The following is a 19860-nucleotide window of genomic DNA, read 5'->3' on the forward strand; positions in this document are numbered from 1 at the left end:
TTCTAAGGTACTCAAAAGTTTCCATAGCCAAAGGTTTAGTGAAGATATACTTTATTTATTCCTTTGTATTGACATACTCCAACCTAATTTCTTTTTCTACAACTTTCTTTCTCAAAAAAGATACTCTATAGTAGTGTGTTTTGTCTTTGAATGTCAAAAAGGATTCTTTGACATGCTTGTTGTACTTTTTCTATCACAATGAATAATAATAGGTTCTAGAAACTCAATACCTATATCCTTCAACATTTACTTCACCCATATAATCTCATTGTAATTATTTTATGCTATCACATACTCTACTTCTACTATAGATTGTGAGATGCGGTCTCATTTCTTGCTTAGAAAATAAACTAATCTCCCTCCTAAGAAGAATGAACAACCGCTAGTACTCTTTCTATCATCCAAATTTCCTACCCAGTACACATCAATGTATTAACATAAAGTGAAATAATTTGATCTATTATAGTATAATACATAAGCTAGTGTACCCTTCAAATATCTAAATATCCTTTTTATTGCTACTAGGTGTATTTCTTTAGGGTTTACCTAAAATATTGCAACAATATTTACTAAATTTTCTATATCTAGCCTTGTATGAGTTATATAATTTAATCCTCCTATCATTAATCTTTATGTTGTTTGCAATGCATGAGGAGACTCATCTTTACTTGACAATTTGCATCCCATAACTATAGATGTTTCAACTAAATTACTATTCTCTAATCCAAACCTAGTCAATAATCCTTAAGATACTTGGTATGAGATATGAAAAATCTATCCTTACTCTGATTTATTTACAATCTCAAGAAATACTTCATTTCACCAATTATAGACATTTCAAATTTATTCTTCATTTCTTTAGAATTTTTTTTACTAGCTTTATCATTTCCTCTAAAGATAATATCATCAACAAATACTACAATAATTAGTTAATTGTCTGAGTTCTTTCTTAAGTACATGGTATTGTCTATATTACCTTTTTTTAATCTCAAGCTTAACAAGTTCTTTTCCAATCTCACATATCATGCTCTAGGAGCCTGTTTTAGTCCATATAGTGTATTCTTCAATTTGCAAACCATGTCTTTTTCTTTAGAACTAAGGGGGAAACCATCAAGTTGTTTAATGTAGACTTCTTCCTCAATTTTTCCATTTCAAAAAGATGACTTAACATCCATTTTATATACCTTGTGTTTTATGTTAGATGCATATGCTAAGAATAATCTTACTACTTCCAGTCTAGCAACAGGGGAAATTGTTTCTTATAAATCAATACATTCTTGTTGTGAGTAACCTTTATATACCAATTATTCTTCATTTCTTACCACTTCACCCTATTCATTAATTTTGTTCCTGAATACCCATTTAGTCCCAATAAAATTCTTGTCTTTAGGTCTAGGGATTGATTCCCAAGTCGTGTTCTTTTCTATCTAATCAAGTTATTTTGTCATGGCCTTCATTCAATATTAATCTTTGCATGCCTCATCTATTTTTTTAGGTTCAAATTTTGAGATCAAACATATTTCTTCATCTACCTTGTTTCTCGTCATTACTCCTCTATTTGTGCTACCAATGAGCTATTCCATAATTTGATTTCTTGCAATATACTTTGGTGTTCTTTATTCAGGTGTCCTTTTCTCTTCTCTAGATTCTTGTTCACGTTCATCTCTAGGTTCCTTAAGATGTATTTTAAAATTGTTATATGTCTTATATAATATTTCATGTTCCATATTTTTTTAATTAGGTCTCTATCTTGTGCTTTATTTATTGTTAGAATCACAATCAAGCATTCTTTCTTGGACCTTGAATTTCTCGTCAACTTTCACATTAGCACTCTAAACTATTGTTCTCAATATCTTATTATAACATCTATATACTTTTCTCTTCAAATAATAACCAATAAATGAGCCTTCATCACTTCTAGGATCAAACTTTCATATTTTATCTTCTCTTTTGATATTAAAAACAATTCTAAATATACTAAAGTATTTCACATTAGGTGTGTGTCCAAACCACAATTCATAGGGTGTCTTACTACTACCTTGTCCGATTTGAACTTTTTTCTATAGAAATTACTTCTTTCCAATAGATGTGTGCCACATTTCCTTCAAGTTTCATTTCTCTAGCTACTTCACTCAGATAATTATTCCTTCTTTCTTCTATCCTATTCTTTTGTGGTGTTTTAGGAGATGAAAGTTGTCTCATGATTCTATTTTCTTGACAAAAGTTGTTGAGTTGAATTGATGTAAACTCCTACTCTATTAGATCCTAAACAGTTAATTTTTAATCCTAATTCATTCTCAACTTTATCCTTAATTATCTTAACATTTTGAAATGATTCTATTTTTTCTCTTAGAAATGCTACCCATGTCATTCTTGTAAATACATCAATGAAAATATTGAAATACCTTTCACCATAAAATGCTCTAGTTCTTGTAGGTTTGCAAAAATTTGTATGAACAATCTCCAACTTTTCTAATGTAGTGAATAACTTTTTTAGAAACAAATTCTTCTTCTATTTAGCTAGCACACATTCCTTGAAAACCATATTAGTGTGTTTAAAAATCTTAGGAAAGTCTCTTACTGCAATATTATTACTGATCTTCACAATGTTATCCAACTTTATGTGACAAAATCTCTTGTTCCATAGTCAATTGTCATCAACTTTAGCAACCAAATAACTTATCTCAATAGGGTTCAATTGAAATGCATACTCTTGTTCATGTACTTATTTTAATTATTTTACCATTCTTGTCCTTGATTATACATATCTTCTTAGTAATTTTAAAAATATATCCCTTGTCAACTAGTTGTCCAACACTCAACAAGTTATATGTTTTAATCCATCAATGAAATATACATCATCAGTGTTATTTTTACCATCAAGTATAATATATCATTTTCCCTTAAGAGGACATGGAGCATGGAAAATTATTACCACCTTTGACTACTTTTCTATCATAGCTTTTGAATTCAAAAAAAAATTCTCTATCACCTTTCATATGATGTGAGCATCCACTATCTATAATCCAATCAAACTTTTCCTTTTCTATATGAGATACAAGAGCTTTCTCTTCTTTAACATGAATTTTTTCCTTTATAGAAAAATAATGTTATTTCATCTTCATCATCATTGTCTAGAAAGTTTATCTCTTTGAAATAAAACTCATCATCATCATTAATATAAAAGAAATTCTTTGGAATTTTTGATGTGTAAGGCTTTCTAGGTTTTACCTTCTTCTCTCTCTTAGGAAATTGATATGAAAAGTGATCAAATTCTTTGAAACACCAACAAGAAAAAGGTTTATTACCTTTAGGTTCAATTTTTTAATCAATGAAAAAGCTTCATCAATGCTCTTTTCCTTGTCACATATATCTTCCCATTCTCTAGCAAAATCACTAGAAGTGCTTGCACTTTTGGTTAATACTTTTGTATCCTTTTGTACACTAGTTCTAAGAGAACTCTCAGATCTACATAGGTTTTGTTTCAATCTAGGTTCATATATGTTGGTGAACTATTTTTCCTTATGTTAGCTAGTATCTTTTATAAGCTAGAAAATCTAACTCACAACAAATGAGTTCTTTAGTTTGAAAAACTCTTTGTGTTCAAAGGCACAACTCCCTTCTTAAAATATTAATATTTATAACCTTTATTACAAAAGAATGAAAGTATTTTCTCTTTTAATTGGAAATAACTAAAGGAAAATAAAATATTCTCACATAAACATGAAAGAACATTGCAAATTTAAAGATGATAGCCTCACAAACAACACCACACAACATACATTAGTGAGTTTTTCAATTTCCTGATCAAACTTATTCAGCAACAAGAAAGTAAGGCATATATTACTTCAATGATTTAATGAAAATTACATCATCATATAAATATTGAATTCCAAATGAAAAAAATAGTCCAACCAATGTAACCATATGATCACATAAAAGAGTATGAGAGAATAATGTTAGAATATAAAGTCAACCAATATAACTCGAGTGGGGGGGTGAATCAGTTATCCAACTATTACAACAAATATCAAACTTATTAACCCTTAACCATATGAGCAATATAATCAGAAACCATAACAAGATACTCATACATAATAACACTAGATATGATAACTAGGGAAACCCTTGATTGGAGGGAAAATTCTGGTGGTGATGGTACCCACAAATTGATGTACTAATATAAATATTTCTTTTTAGAAGATGGACCTTGTTAAGAGTCTATGAAACATTCAATATATATCAGTTCTTGTTATGAGACTTTGAATCCGTGTTAGGAATTGTGCCAACCCTATTAGGAGTTGTAGAAGGAAAATGGACCCATTGTCCAAACAACTTTAGGGGCAAGACCAATGAGTCCACTATCCAAATGATCTCTATATTATTCCTTGTAGAATAATAGAAATGAATTGTACTTGCACTTCCTCTTCCGCTATCCTATTAAGTGGATAGCTCTTCTTCTTCTAATATCGATACCAAATCACTAACTTCACATCCAATAATCCCTTGGATTGCTTAGTCACATTTACCAATTACTTTGATTTTATTGTCATTCCTTAATCACAATCAACATTCAACATACACTTTACCAAAAGGAAAATATCCTTCCTTTATACCATGTCCTTAAAAAAATTCCTTGAGTTGGCCTTGAGACAATCCCAATTAATTATAATAGGATCTCATTAAGATAATTAATTATTTTGCAAACACACAATCTTGTCAGCTCACAATCTTTACAACTTCTCACATGTGCGACTCCAAAAATTGTGCACTCATTGATGTCATCATCAGACTATCCTCTATCACTGTATGACTTCACATATCATGATTCTATATCTATTAGGAGATATAATCCAATCATCATAAATTTCTTATCAGGTACTCTATCTCTCTACTACTTTATGTAAATCAATCATATCTTTTGTACATCTTTGAATTACTTTATGTTCACTTAGCCTCATTATCAAGACATAGTGTAGAAAATTTCCTTAACCATGCTTGACCTGAACGTTAAACATGTGTCTATATAACCTTGATCTTTTTTTGCTACTCCACCAGTCTTCATAGAAACCATACTATATTTTCATCAATAACAAACATAGTCATGAATGCAAAATATCAATCATGTTTCCAATCTCCACATGCTTTGGAAATGGTTAGTAAAATCCCCCAAAGGAATACCATCAACATTCATGCTAACAATCTTCCCCTTTGGCATTGATGGAAACATAGATGAAAAACATCTAAGTTCCAAGAACACCAAATAATACTCTATTGTTGTTACTGATATTATCTTCTTTTTAAATCCTCCTCATCAATCAAATTTTAAATCCTCTAGAGCAGTTCTCTTTTCTAAATCACTTAGGATTGGTATTGGTTATTCACATACTAAAAAACTCTCATCTTCTCCCCCATTCAATGTTACTCCCAATTGACATCAATCTTTCCTCCATTAGAGAATCTTCTCCCCCATACATGGTGCTTCTCTATACAATTTCTCCCCATTCACGCTTGGAATATGTTTTTCATGCATGCTTCTCTCCTACATTAACATCAATGACAAAGGATTAATTATGTCAATCATATACTCCAAGTCTTTACATAGCTCAAGTGTCCAAAGACACTATTCAAAACTAGATACCAAGAGTCCTTGATGACTCTTCTCATCTCAAATCTCCCCCATACAAGAAGCATCAACATTTAGTCTAGTCAAACAATAGTGCTCTGTACCACTAGACTAATGCAATCTTTGCATCATCTACTCAAAAGTAGGTAGGGGCATGACCCCAAGCATATCTCTCAAGTACTCAAATGTATCTTTAGTCAAAGGCTTCTTAAAGCTATCTGCAATCTGATCTTTTGTACTTACATACTCTAATCTGATTTTTTTCTCTAAAAGCTTCTCTCTAAAAACATGATACTTAATAGATATATTCTTAGTATTAGAATGTGATATAGAATTCCTAGACATATTCATTGTACTTGTGTTATCATAATATATGATAACAGGATTTGAAAATGTCATCCCAGTATCTTTCAACATCTGCTTCATACACATGATATGATTACAATTATTTGTTGTTGCTACATACTTTGCTTTAGCTATACTCTATAAAATACAATCTTCTTTCTTTCTCGAACAAGAAACCAATCTTCCTCCAAGGAAAAATGCTCCACCACTAATGCTTTTTTTGTCATCCATACTACCTACCCAATCTGCATCACTATAAGAACACAAAGTGAAATCACTTGATCTGTCATACCATAAATCATAATTAGGTGTACCCTTCAATTATCTAAATATCCTCTTTACTCCTCCATAATGATACTCCTTAGGATCAACTTGAAATCTAGATACAATCCTAGCTGCAATTTCTATATGTGGTATGGTCTGAGTTACATATTCTAAATCTCCAACCATTGATCTATAGTTCTACTCAATTGTAGGCATCTCATCTTTTCTAGATAACTTGTGACCAGTTATCATTGGTGTACCAAAAGGCTTACAAATTTCCAAGCCAAATATTTGAACAAGTCTTTCAAATACTTTTCTTGTGAAATGAAAATACCATCATTGTTCTGTACAATCTGTAATCCCAAGAAAAAATTCATCTCACCAATCATACTCATCCCAAACTCATTCTTCATTTCTTTAGCAAATTTATCACTTGCCTTATCATTAAATCCAAATATTATGTCATAAAAAAATATCACAATGATTAACAAACTATTCTCAATTTCTTTCAAATATAAGTTAGCATCTTTTGTACCATTAGAAAGTCCAAGTTTTACCAAATACTTATCTAATCTTGCATACCATATCCTTGTCTTTTGTCAAAGGAAATCCTTTAGGCTATTCAATGTTAACTTCTTCAAGTTCTTCATTCAGAAAGGTTGATTTCTCATCAATTCAATACTCTTTGAATTTATTACTTGTTTCATAAGTCAAAAACATTCTCACTTCTTCCATTTTGGCTATAGGGGCATATTTTTATTCATAATATATTCTTTCTTACTACGAATAACCTTTGCATACCAGTCTAGCTTTGTTCCTCACAACTTCACCTTGTTCATTCATCTTATTTCTGAATACCCATTTAGTTCCTATAACATTCTTGTCTTTAGGTCTAGGAACCAATTCCCATGTCTCATTCTTCACAATCTAGTCTAGTTCTTCCTTTATTTCTTAAATCCAATGATCATCTTTGCATACCTCATCTGCACTCTTAGGTTCAACTTGAGAAATCAAATATAATTCCTCATTTACTCTATTTCTTATCATCACTCCTTTGTCTTTTCTTATCAAACATAATTCCTCACTTACTCTATTTCTTGTCATAACTCCTTTATCTTTTCTTTCAATTATTTATTCTGCAAGGTGATTCTTTATCAAGTTCCTATTAGGAGTGGGAATTACTATTTTAGGTTCAGATCTTTGTTCTCCTCTTTTCTTAATAATTTGTACATCATTCTACAAGTCATTGTGTAATGCCCTACTGAGAGATCCTTGGAAAAAGGATTCAATACAAGACAAGATTTTTTTTTTCACAAGTATGAATGCACGTGACATCATCATATAGGAATCACAAAGATTGTAACATAAGACTTCACCAACAATCCCAGCAACCAACGGATCTCCAAATGCTACAACCTAACTAACATGACCAAATTGAAGAATGAAAACCAAAGATGACATAATACCACAAAATATTTGATCTGTCAAAGCATGGAAAATTAAGTAAACCCAAAGGGTACTCAAAACACCAAATTGCATTCCCTGAGAACTAGTGGAGATGCCCCATATTTTTCACGTGAGGAAACCCAACTGATAGATTTTCACTCAAGGTTATACTCCTCCATGCAAGGATGAACAACAAGCCACGTGAGGATTTTCCCAAATGCATGAGGACTTGCTTGGTCCAGCAGCCAAAACACCCCAAACTAGTGTTGGGTTTCACATGAGGATGAATTATAAGCCAAACAAGGAAACACAATACACCATGTGAGCTTTTGTATTCTCACACAAGAAAGTGCTATTTCGCACAAGGATAAAAAACAAAAAGCTAGAAAACATAAATAAAAAAACTAGGAAATAAATTTTCTCCACATCAGGGAGTACCAGATCCACAATTGAGGCAAAGACACTCAAACTAAATAACTAAAAGACAAAAACAACATCTAACCATCTAACATAGCAATGAAGGGAAATAACTAAAAGCAACATCATAGTGTACAGAAGCAACATCACAATGTACTAAAATAACAAACTAAGTGCATGGTTCCTCTCAACTGTAATAGCATCATAAGACCTCCAATATCCTAGCCATCCCCTGTGTGTAACATCCCAAACTGCCAACTAGATAGTTGGATTTGTCTTATAAGGACATCACTACTAACATGTAATAACATCATAAGAATAGGAAATCTAACATGCTCAACCAAAAGCAATAGATACTCCAACTAAGTAGATACATCATCTAATCATATGCCAAACATCATAATAAGGAAATGCATCAAAAATAACATCATCTAAACATGATATACAATCTTTCCAATGAAAGCATAAATCATAAGAGAGCATACACTAGAACCTGAAGTACTAAGTGAAAATATCTAGCAATAGTCACACTAGGATAGTAGACCATCTGTCTACACTAGTCCCTAGTAGTGGTGAAGGTAGCTATGCCTCCCAACCATGTAAAACCCCTAGGTTCACTCCTATCATGCTGATGGAGATAACAATCCAACCAAAACACACAAAAAGAACAATGTCCATGGCTAACATTCATGCTAGATAGTATGATGACTGAAACCAAGATTAGAGACAATGCATAAACTATAGGTCCTAGTCAGACACTCAATGGGCTACTAAGTAGGGGCTAACATCATGGAGAGTCACTTGGCATCAAAAAGCTCAAGCTTAGATAGTGTAGATTCAACTCCCTCAAAGGAAAGGCTCTAGCATAGAACATTTTTTATTATCTTAAGTTTTATTACCACACTATATTTTATTTAGTTATCACTTGATTAAAACTTCCTCTACCAAGCCTCGAGGCACAATGATCACTAGGCTATGAGATAAAAGCCCCCTCCATATGGTACCCTACCCTACTCATGCTCATCTAATGATGAGTGCCTATGGGCATGCATATTCCCAAACCAACCCCAATGATCATAACTCCTAGAAGTACCATGAAAGATAAGGTCAGACAAGTCACCTGACAAAGGCACACACACATGCTCGTATGTAGTGCACCAGCATCACAAAGATCATAACACAAGGACTAGATGAGAACACAATGTAGAAACACACTCAAACAAAAATAGACTCAAGAGGATGGATTCTACATGAATCCCAAGGAACAATAAAACCATACATCATGAACTCACTCAACCAACCTCAATTTGGAAGTATGGATTCTACATGAATCCTAGTGTCCACAAAACAATAACAAGGGTCCAAAAGAAACAATAATCCTAGATATAAAATTACTCAACTGAACATAAATTTAGGAGTACGGATGTGACATGCATCCCAATACAACATAAAAGTGTAACAACAGTCTGACTAACATCCTACAAATAATCCAAGTCCATGACCAACATCATTCCAAGAAAACTTGAGAAAATTAGGTGACACACAAATCAAGGTGAAAAACTTCAAAACTCAAAAACTTTGAAATTAAAACTCATTTGATCTTAGGGCACAAAAGCCATGAATATCAAATAAAATCTAGGTTTGGAGTTCGTATGCAAAAATAGCCAGCATAATAGTGCAAAATCCCAAACCCCCATCTTGGAAAATAGGAAAAGTCTCATACCCACTAAACTAGGTAGAGCTAACATATATAAACAGAGGGGAACACTAGTTATTGATGAAGGTGCTCCCCTTAATACCTTAAACTCATAAAATAAACAACAACAAATGTTAGAAGTGTTAGAAATGCTTTAGAATAACTGAGAGGGGGGGCGAAATAGTTATTCAAGGTCCAAATGTCCTATTCAAACTTTTTCACTACGTGTAGTGAGCCCATTCGGCCATTCATTCATCCAAGCTTTAACTTTCCTAATTAGCAAGTTACTATAAATCAACATGTGAGCATAACACATAAAAGATCAACACATAACACAGTGATTTACAAAGAAACCCAATTTGGGAAAAACCACCAATAACATGCTACTCAATTGTCACTCTTCTGAAGTGATGCCTTATGAAAGGCTTACAACACACTGTTAAATGTGTCCTTGTTAGAGGATTTATCCACCCTTTTAGAAGGGGGCCTTGTTAGAGGACTTTAGAACATTCACTTGGAATGCTACCTTGTTAAAGGATTTACAAATGGCTATTAAACCAATCTAAGTCCATAGGATTTTCATATCTAATACAATTGCTAGAGAGTATTAGAAAACCTTTGACCTGATTACAACATACAACTTAACTTGCAGATCTCAGATCACTTCTCAACTCATACCATTGTCTAGCTTTCACTCTCTGGAACCCTTGATAGCTTTCCCTCCTTTCAATTTTAGTCTCCTTGAGTCTCCATGCTTAATGTACTAGTACAATCTTCTCTTCTTGATCAGTTGTGGAAGCAGAGCCTCTATGTTCTTCCTTCACCTAGATGCCTTCTCCTTGACAACCTTCTAACCACTTCACAATTTGGCACTTTAGTAGCACCAACATTTGCTTCTTGTTCAATGACTCCTTAAATATAAGACTTGTAGTTCCTCTTCCCACTTGATTCTTCCTTCCTTTGATTTCAATTCATATGCATTAGGTAGGATTCATTGTATCTAACCCATTTTTTTTTTCTCTAGAAACTTCTTGAAAAATCTTTTTGAATTTGCCCAAAAATGGTTTACATAGAATTTTGTGCCACCAGCTCATCATCCTTATCCTCCAACTAGTTCACAAAATTCAAGGCAACCACTTTGTCAGCTCATTTTTGGTGAATCTTTGTTATTTAAAATAATGTAGTAGCTTGGCACTATTGAAATCCTAATGCTCAACACATATAGTGTTACTTGACACGTACTACATTTTTACTATTGCTCAGCACCTAAAGTTCACTCAACACCAACTAATATTTTTTGATACTTGGCACTTGATACCTTGCACAACACTTGAACTTCACTTGGTAGTTGAAGATCACTCAACACACACTAGATGAACTTAGTTTAATCTTCGCAATCAACCTTGTTACATCTTATTCCTTGAATGTTTCTAAGTGTGACCAACCTCTGTATCTTTGAACATGTTATCAATACATCATTTAAACATTTTCTTAACTGATCCTTGCACTTCATTACAACATCATAACTCAACCTTTCCCTTAGGTTCTCTTGTTACATCTTGTTGATCAAATCCTCTTCATCAATCAACTAAGTGATAGTACTTGGATCTTATAAGAAAATGCCATTCCTACAAATAGCAGGTTTGACATCAATGACAAAACAATGATTGAAAACATTCCGTTAACAATAGTCTCCCTCTTTAATCTTCAATCTTCTTCTCACAATGATCTTTTCAATTAGATTTCCAACAATCTCCCTCTTTGGCATTGATGGCAAACCAAACTAATCAACCATCAGACTAGACTATTCAACCATATGCTAACTGGGTTAGAACAGTAAGTCAGATGCCAAAAAGTGATTGTATTACCATCAGTTTTCACATCTCCCTCTACTATCTTGATTGCTTAATTTCTACTTCTCCCTCTTAGCTTTTGTATCCTCTTCATTTGTTTTCTCCCTCTATATGCACTGCTCATACTATTTATGTTCAGCTTCTTCATCTTCTCCTCTCAATTATTGATCATTTTTGTCTACTTCTCCCTCTATCTTCATTTGATCAGTTTCTACACTTTCTCCCTTATGTTGTTGATCAGTTTCAGCTTTAGTTTTCCCTCTTTGACAATAATGCTAAAGACGTATTAGCATCTTACCATGCAAGTGTCGCATTTATAGATTCATTCAATTTCTCCCTCTATCACCTTGCTTGTGACTGATTTGTAACTTCTGCACTTTGATTACTTTAGCCATGTATCCTAAAGTAAACATACTCTGCATCAATGTGTAATATCTCAAAAATCAAATCATTTGATGCATGAGACTCTTACTTATTCTTAAGTAGCCTTGGCTAGGGGTATCACCCCTAACTTACCTCTAAGATACTCAAAAGAATCTTTAGGTAGTGCTTTTGTGAAGATGTCAGTAATCTATTGCTTTGAGCTAACATATTCCATCTTCACTTGCTTATCTTCCACTAATTCTCTTACATAGTGATACTTGATTGCAATATGCTTGGTTTTAGCATGCATTACATGGTTCTTTAATATGTTGATAACACTTGTATTATCATAATAAATTATCATTGGCTTATTTACCTCTTCCTTCATACCTTGTAGCAAATGTTTGATCCATACAATATTGGTGCAATTGATAGCAGTTACAACATATTTAGCTTCAGTAGTGGATTGTGAGGTACAAATTTTCTTTTTGCTATTCCATGTAATTAATCTTTTTACCAAGAAAAGTGATCCTCCACTGGTGCTCTTTTTGTCATCAATATTACCTCCCTAATCTACATCAATGTAGGCTTTTAGCTCAAACTTTTCACTTCTCTTGTAATACAAACCAAAGTCATCAATCCCTTTTAGGTACCTCAATATTCTCTTTACTACCATGAGGTGATTTTATCTTAGATTTATAGAAAATCTTGCCACTATTCCAAGAACTAATGTAATGTTTGGTCTTCTATGTACAACATACTGCAAATTTCTAGTCATTGATCTATACAATGTCTAATTCACTTCAACTAACTCATCATTCTTTGATAGCTTATGTCCTATTGCCATTGGTGTGCTAACTAGTTTTGAAGCTTATGTCCTATTGCCATTGGTGTGCTAACTAGTTTTGAATCTTCTAACCCAAATGTCTTGAGTATCTCCTTGATGTATTTGGATCGGGTCACAAATATGCCATGCTTCAACTGGTGTACTTGTAAACCAACAAAGAATTTGATTTCTCCAAACATTGACATTTCAAATTCATGTTTCATTCGATCAGAAAAATCTTTGCATAGAACATTTTTTCCTCCAAATATTATATCATCAACAAAGATTTCTGATATCAAAATTTCTTTACCTTTTTTAGCTTTGATGTACAAGTTGTTATTGTCATATGTTCTCTCAAATCCAATCTTCAAAAGATATTTGTGTAGTCTCTCATACAATGCTCTAGGTGCTTGATTCAAACCATAAAGTGTTTTATGTAGTTTGTAGACCATATCCTTGTTCTTTTCATCAACAAATCCCTCAAGTTGTTCTACGTAGACTTCCTCTTCCAGTATACCATTCAGAAAAGTAGACTTGACATCCATCTGGTAGACTTTGAAACCTTTGTATGTAGTATATGTAACCAGTGTTCTTACTCCTTCTATTCTTGCAATAGGGGCAAATATATCCCCATAATCCAGTCCTTCTTCTTGTGCACAACCTTTGCAAACTAATCTGGCTGTGTTTCTAGTTATCTCACCATTCTCATCAAGTTTGTTTCTAAACACCCATTTGGTACCAATTACATTCTTGTCAATTGTTCTAGGAACTAGGATCCATCTTTTATTCTTCTAAATATAGTCTATCTCTTCTTCCATAGCTTTATACCTATCATCATCTTGTAGTGCATCTTTCACTATTTTAGGTTCAACCTTGTTGAATAGACATGATTCATTTATGAGTCTATTCCTTGTCATTGGTTTGGCATCCTTGTCACTAACGATTTGATCAGCAGGGTGATGTCTCTTCACATACTTGGCTAACCTTGGTTGTGTCCTTCTTTCCATTTTTGATCCTTCAGCTTCAGAGTTATTTTGTTCTTCTTAATCTAGTACTTCATCATTCCTCTCATGTATACTATTTTCAAAGTCAGGTTCTACATTTTCTACATTTTGCAACTCGGCTTCTAAATGCAGCTCAGCATTCACTAGGTGTGACTTGGCTGATACTAAGATTTGTTGCTGATTCCCAACTCAATTTGTAGCATTGTCTTCAACAATCATTCTTTCATAGAAGTATACAAAGGATCTATAATCTTCTAATTTCTTAGTTCCATCAACCTAAACTTCTGCATGCTCATCAAAATTTACATTGGCACTCTTCATAATCTTGTTAGTGTTAGTATTCAAACATGTATATGCCTTACTTCTAGTGGAGTATCCAAGGAATATGCCTTCATCACTCTTTGCATAAAACTTTCCATTTCTAGTCTCTTTAAGAATATATCATTTACAACCAAAGACTTTGAAATGTTTAACATTAGTTGAGTGAACATCCCATAGTTCAAAAGGTGTTGCATTTGTACCTTTCTTGACTTGGATTCTATTCAGTGTGTAGACTATAGTGCTTACAACTTCTCTCCAGTAATTTAGAGCAACATTTTTCTCCATCATCAAGGTTCTAGCACAGTCTATCACTGATCTATTTCTTCTTTCAGAAATACCATTTTGTAGTGGAGTTCTTGGTGCTGATGTTTTCCTTTTGATACCTTTACCATTGCAAAATATTTCAAATTCTTTTGATGTAAACTCACCTCCTCTGTTTGACCTTAGGCATTTTAGACTCCTTCCTATTTCCTTCTCAACTCTGGCCACATGCCACTTGAACATTTGAGATGCATCAGATTTTTGCTTCAAAAACATAGGAGTCATCATCCTTGAATAGTCATCTACAAATATCATTATGTATCTATCTCCTAGGTAGCTTTGTACTTCTATTAGACCACATAAGTTTGTATGGACTAGCTCTAGTACTTATTTGGAAGTGTATGTCTTGCTTTTGAAGCTAGACTTGGTCATCTTCCCTAGTTGACATTGTTTGCACATTGTGTTTTCAGGTTTGTTCAGTTTAGGCAATCCTTTGAACTTCTTTTTGCTGATACTAATCAAATTATCAAAGTTAACATGACACAATATTTTATGCCACAACCATACATCATCAAGTCTAACAATAAGACAAGTTGCATCTTCCATATCTAGGTAAAACATATTACTCCTAGTTTGTTCACCTTTTCCTATCAGATTTCCATCATTATCATAGATCTTGGTAGTTTTGTTTCCAAATTCTACTTTGCAACCGACATTACCTAACTTTGATACACTCAACAAGTTGTAGTTCAATCCTTCAACATAGTATGCATCATCACATGAAATTTTCTCAGTAAGTTTAATGGAACCTTTTCCTTTGATTTGACATGGAGCATCATTACCAAATCTAACACTATTTCCATCATATTGAGTAAAGGTAATGAACTTACTTTTATCTCCTATCATGTGATGTGAGAATCCACTATCTATGATCCACTTTTCATTCTTGTTCACATAGGTAACCAATGTTGTTGCTTCATCTTCATCTTTATCTAATTCATCCTTCATGGCCACATTGACTACTTCATCATCATTCTCATTAGAATCTTCTTCAACAATGTAGAATCTTTTTCCTTTGTCCTTCTAGTCTTTGCTATCATCTTCTCTCTTGTTTATGTAGTTGTTTCCTTCTTTGTAATTCTTCTTCTATGTACATCTAGTTGCAATATGTCATACTTTATTACAAACTAAACATATGATAGGGAGCTTACCTTTGAATTTTCCTTTGCCTCTATGGAATCTTCTAGCAATAGTGCTTCTAATTGTTCCACATCCTCTTCATCTATACTATTGTCACTGGATGCATGTTTTTCTTTTCTTCTCTTCTTGTTTGATGTTTTTCCTTGGTGTCTTTTATTTTCATCTTGGCCTTGAAAGTAGATTCAAGGTTCTTAGGTTTGTAGTTGTCAAATTTGAACAATTCAAATGCAGTAAGTCTTCCCACTATTCCTTCAAAGGTTAGTGTGTTTCCTTGTACACACCTTAGCTCTTGGATGTCTAAAACTCTAATAGCATAGATAGAGAGAAGAGTTCTTAAGTATTTGTTGTTGACAATTTCTTCTTCCAATTTACCACCTAGACTTCTTATTGAACTTACAACTTCTTTCATTCTAGCAACATATTGAACAACATTTTCTCCTTCCTCCATTTTCATGTCATCAAACTTTCCTCTAAGGCTTTCTCTCTTTGCTCTCTAAACATTTTGATCTCCTCTGTAGATATTTGTTAGTGCTTTCCACATCTTGAATGTAGTGTCACAATCTTTGATGTCATCATATTCAGCATAGTTGAGTGCAGAGGCAATCTCCAACATTGCTTGATTGTACTCTTTCCTTTTGCTCAAATCATCTGCAGTAAGAGGTCCAGCTGGGTTTACATGTTCTATTCCAATTGAGGTTTGTGCATAGCCACCTATTGATCCAAGGTGCAATTTCACCAGACTCTACCACGTAGCAAAGTTATCTTTATTGAGCTTGGGAACTTCTCTCTTAGACATCTTGATCTTTCTTCTTCTAGTACCTTGAAACTAAATTAGTAGATGGCTCTGATACCAATTGTTAGAAATGCTTTAGAATAACTGAGAGGGGGGGCAAATTAGTTATTCAAGGTCCAAATGTCCTATTAAAATTTTTTCACTAAGTTTAGTGAGCCCATTTAGCCATTCATTCATCCAAGCTTTAACTTTCCTAATCAGCAAGTTACTATAAATCAACATGCAAGCATAACACATAAAAGATCAACACATAACACATTGATTTATTTCAAAACCCAATTTGGGAAAAACCACCAGTAACATGCTACTCAATTCTCACTCTTCTGAAGTGATGCCCTATGAAAGGCTTGCCTTGTTAAAGGTTTATAACACATTGTTAAATGTGACCTTGTTAGAGGATTTATCCACCTTGTTAGAAGTGGGTCTTGTTAGAGGACTTTAGAACATTCACTTGGAATGCTACCCTGTTAAAGGATTTTCAAATGGCTATTAAACCAACCTAAGTAGATATGATTTTCATATCTAATAAAATTACTATAATTATTAGAAAACTTTTGACCTAATTACAACATACAACTTAACTTGCAAATCTCATATCACTTCTCAGCTCATACCATTGTCTAGTTTTCAGTCTCTAGAACCCTTGACAACTTGCCCTCCTTTCAAGCTTAGACTCCTTGAGTCTCCATGCTCAATGTACCAGTAAAATCATCTCTTCTTGACCACTTGTGGAAGCAAAGCCTTTGTGCTCTTCCTTCATCTAGATGCCTTCTCCTTGACACCCTTCTAACCACTTCACAATTTGGCACTTTAGAATCAGCATCAACAGCATTTTCTTCTTGTTTTATGACTCCTTAAATAAAAGTCTTAGAGTTCCTCTTCCCGCTCGATTCTTCCTTCCTTTGATTCCAATTCGTATGGATTAGGTAGGATTTATTAAATCTAACCCATATTTTGTTTCCTCTAGAAACTTCTTGAATAATCCTTTTGAATTAGCACAAAAATGGTTTACATAGAATTTTGTGCCACTAGCTCATCATCCATATCCTCCAACTAGTTCACAAAATTCAAGGCATCCACTTTGTTGGCTCAGTTTTGGTGAATCTTCATTATTTAAAATAATGCAATAGCTTGGTACTATTGAAATCTTGATGCTTGACACATACTGTGTTACTTGGCACCTACTATGTTTTTACTTGTGCTTGGCACCTGAAGTTCACTCAGTACCAACTAAGATTTTCTAATGTTCACTATCTGATACCTTGCCCAACACTTGAACTTCACTCGACACTTGAAGATCACTTATCACACACTAGATGAACTTAGTTTAAGCTTTGCAGTCAACCTTGTTACAACTTATTCCTCCAATGTTTCTAAGTGTGACCAACCTCTGTATCTTTGAATACGTTATCAATACATCATTTAACCATTGTCTTAACTAATCCTCGCACTTCATTACAACATCATAACTCAACCTTTCCCTTAGGTGCTCTTGTTACATCTTCTTCATCAATCAACTAAGTGATAGTACTTGGATCTTATAAGAAAATGTCATTCCTACAAATAGCAAATTTGACATCAATGACAAAACAACGATTGAAAACATTTTGTTAACAACAATCTCCCTCTTTGATCTTCAATCTTCTTCTCACAATGATCTTTTTAATCATATTTCCAACAAGAAGAAAGTATGGATTTCTTATTTGCATTGCAAATGCAGAATTACAAAATTCACAAATGCAATATGCTAACCCACATGGGCACCTTCATTACAATAATTTGCAAGACAAGTTGTGAACTATCACCCAAAGTTGTCTTAGACAATGTTTAAGCCTTTCTTAAATAAGAAATTATATTCCGCCTGAGAAGGTTCTAGATGCTCAAACTTAATACCTAAGGCCGATAGATCCTAAGAATACATATAAAGTCAACTAAATACATCTTTGACAAATTATTTTAGATATTTATGTAGCCCAACTTCGGAAGGTCGTAACTCTTGAATTGTTGCTTTAATTAGTTATTATAACCCCTTTTCAAAAATTCCAGCTACTAATTCATAGGCTCATAATTGCGCTAGTGCCCTTCTGTCAGGTTTTCGGACCTCATCCAGGCACTCTAAAGCCTCAAATGGTGAGCCTAAATATTTTTCTACAAATTTTTCCACTAAAAATCTATAATAAATTCTTCAATACTTAAGCTAGAGCAATGCAATTTTTATGGTAGGCTTATAATTCCAAAATGAACCTTCATTGAGAAAATGAGAACATTTCGAGCTTGTATGACAAACTTAGTAAAATAAAAATTTCCCATAAATAGTAGCCACCCTATCTACTAGTCCTTATTAAAAAAGAAAAGATTGAAATGGAAAAAAATATTTTTGGGTGATGCAAGATTGCTCTTACACTCCAAATGCTCCTACATCAGTTCTCAACCTCCTAACAAATGGCTACCAAAAATAGAAGTAGAAACAGAGCCGAAACAGTAAATCAAGAAAGCTCTATGTCACAACCAAAAGGAAAAAATAGAAATTTGAACCATAAAATAAAAATCTCATAGAAGTAGCCAAAAATCATGACAATCCAAGGTCTCCCTAAGTTGAATCCAATGAGACTTATCTTGTGATGATAACATGCTCGTAGCTCCCATAGTGAACAAAACAATAATTCCTCATGAAGAGGATTTTGGGTTTTACTCTCAAACTTTCTAATTCAAAAGTGAGAAGTGAGGAATTAAATTTCTCTTTCAATACTTATTCACTTTTTGAGTGAATAATCAATTAGGGAAAATAACCAGCCAACCTAGTTAAACCCAGAATCAACCCAAACAAAAATAGGAATTCATCTATGGAAAAGCTACCAGAAATTAAATTCAATTAAAAATAAACCCTAAAAACCCCAGAAATCAGAAAATTTTTCCTTAACATCTTTTGCGGCAATGCAAAACTCTAAATACACAGACATGCTTATTGGTCTAATCACATAATGTAAATGAGTTCGAATTGAATTAATCCACATGAGGGATTAATTGAAACATTTAATAAGATCGACCATATAGGGATGACATTGGTAAATATGAACGGTTGGATTGCTAACTCTATGTGCCATTGCCAGGGATATAAATCCTACATACTAAATAACATGATCAAGTGCAATTGCATATAATAACTTAGTTGAAGCAATAAATGCATTAAATCACCTAATTTAACCATTTATTCAATTATACTAAAATAATATATTTACATCACTCACACTCACATGTAGCATAATGAAGCAAGAATAAAGTAAATAACCATAGCATTAAATCCATCACATAACATAATCAAAGATATGTCCAGAGATATGTCCAAATACTTAGTCTCTATAATACAAAAGGCTCAACTATCATTGGGAAATTAGGTTACATAACCCAACTAGACATGATATCACCTTTCCACAAGGTTGCAAAG

Source organism: Cupressus sempervirens, chromosome 1 (assembly GCF_028749045.1).
Source record: "Cupressus sempervirens isolate cs-2001-9-10 chromosome 1, ASM2874904v1, whole genome shotgun sequence".
NCBI classification, from domain to species: Eukaryota; Viridiplantae; Streptophyta; class Pinopsida; order Cupressales; family Cupressaceae; genus Cupressus; species Cupressus sempervirens.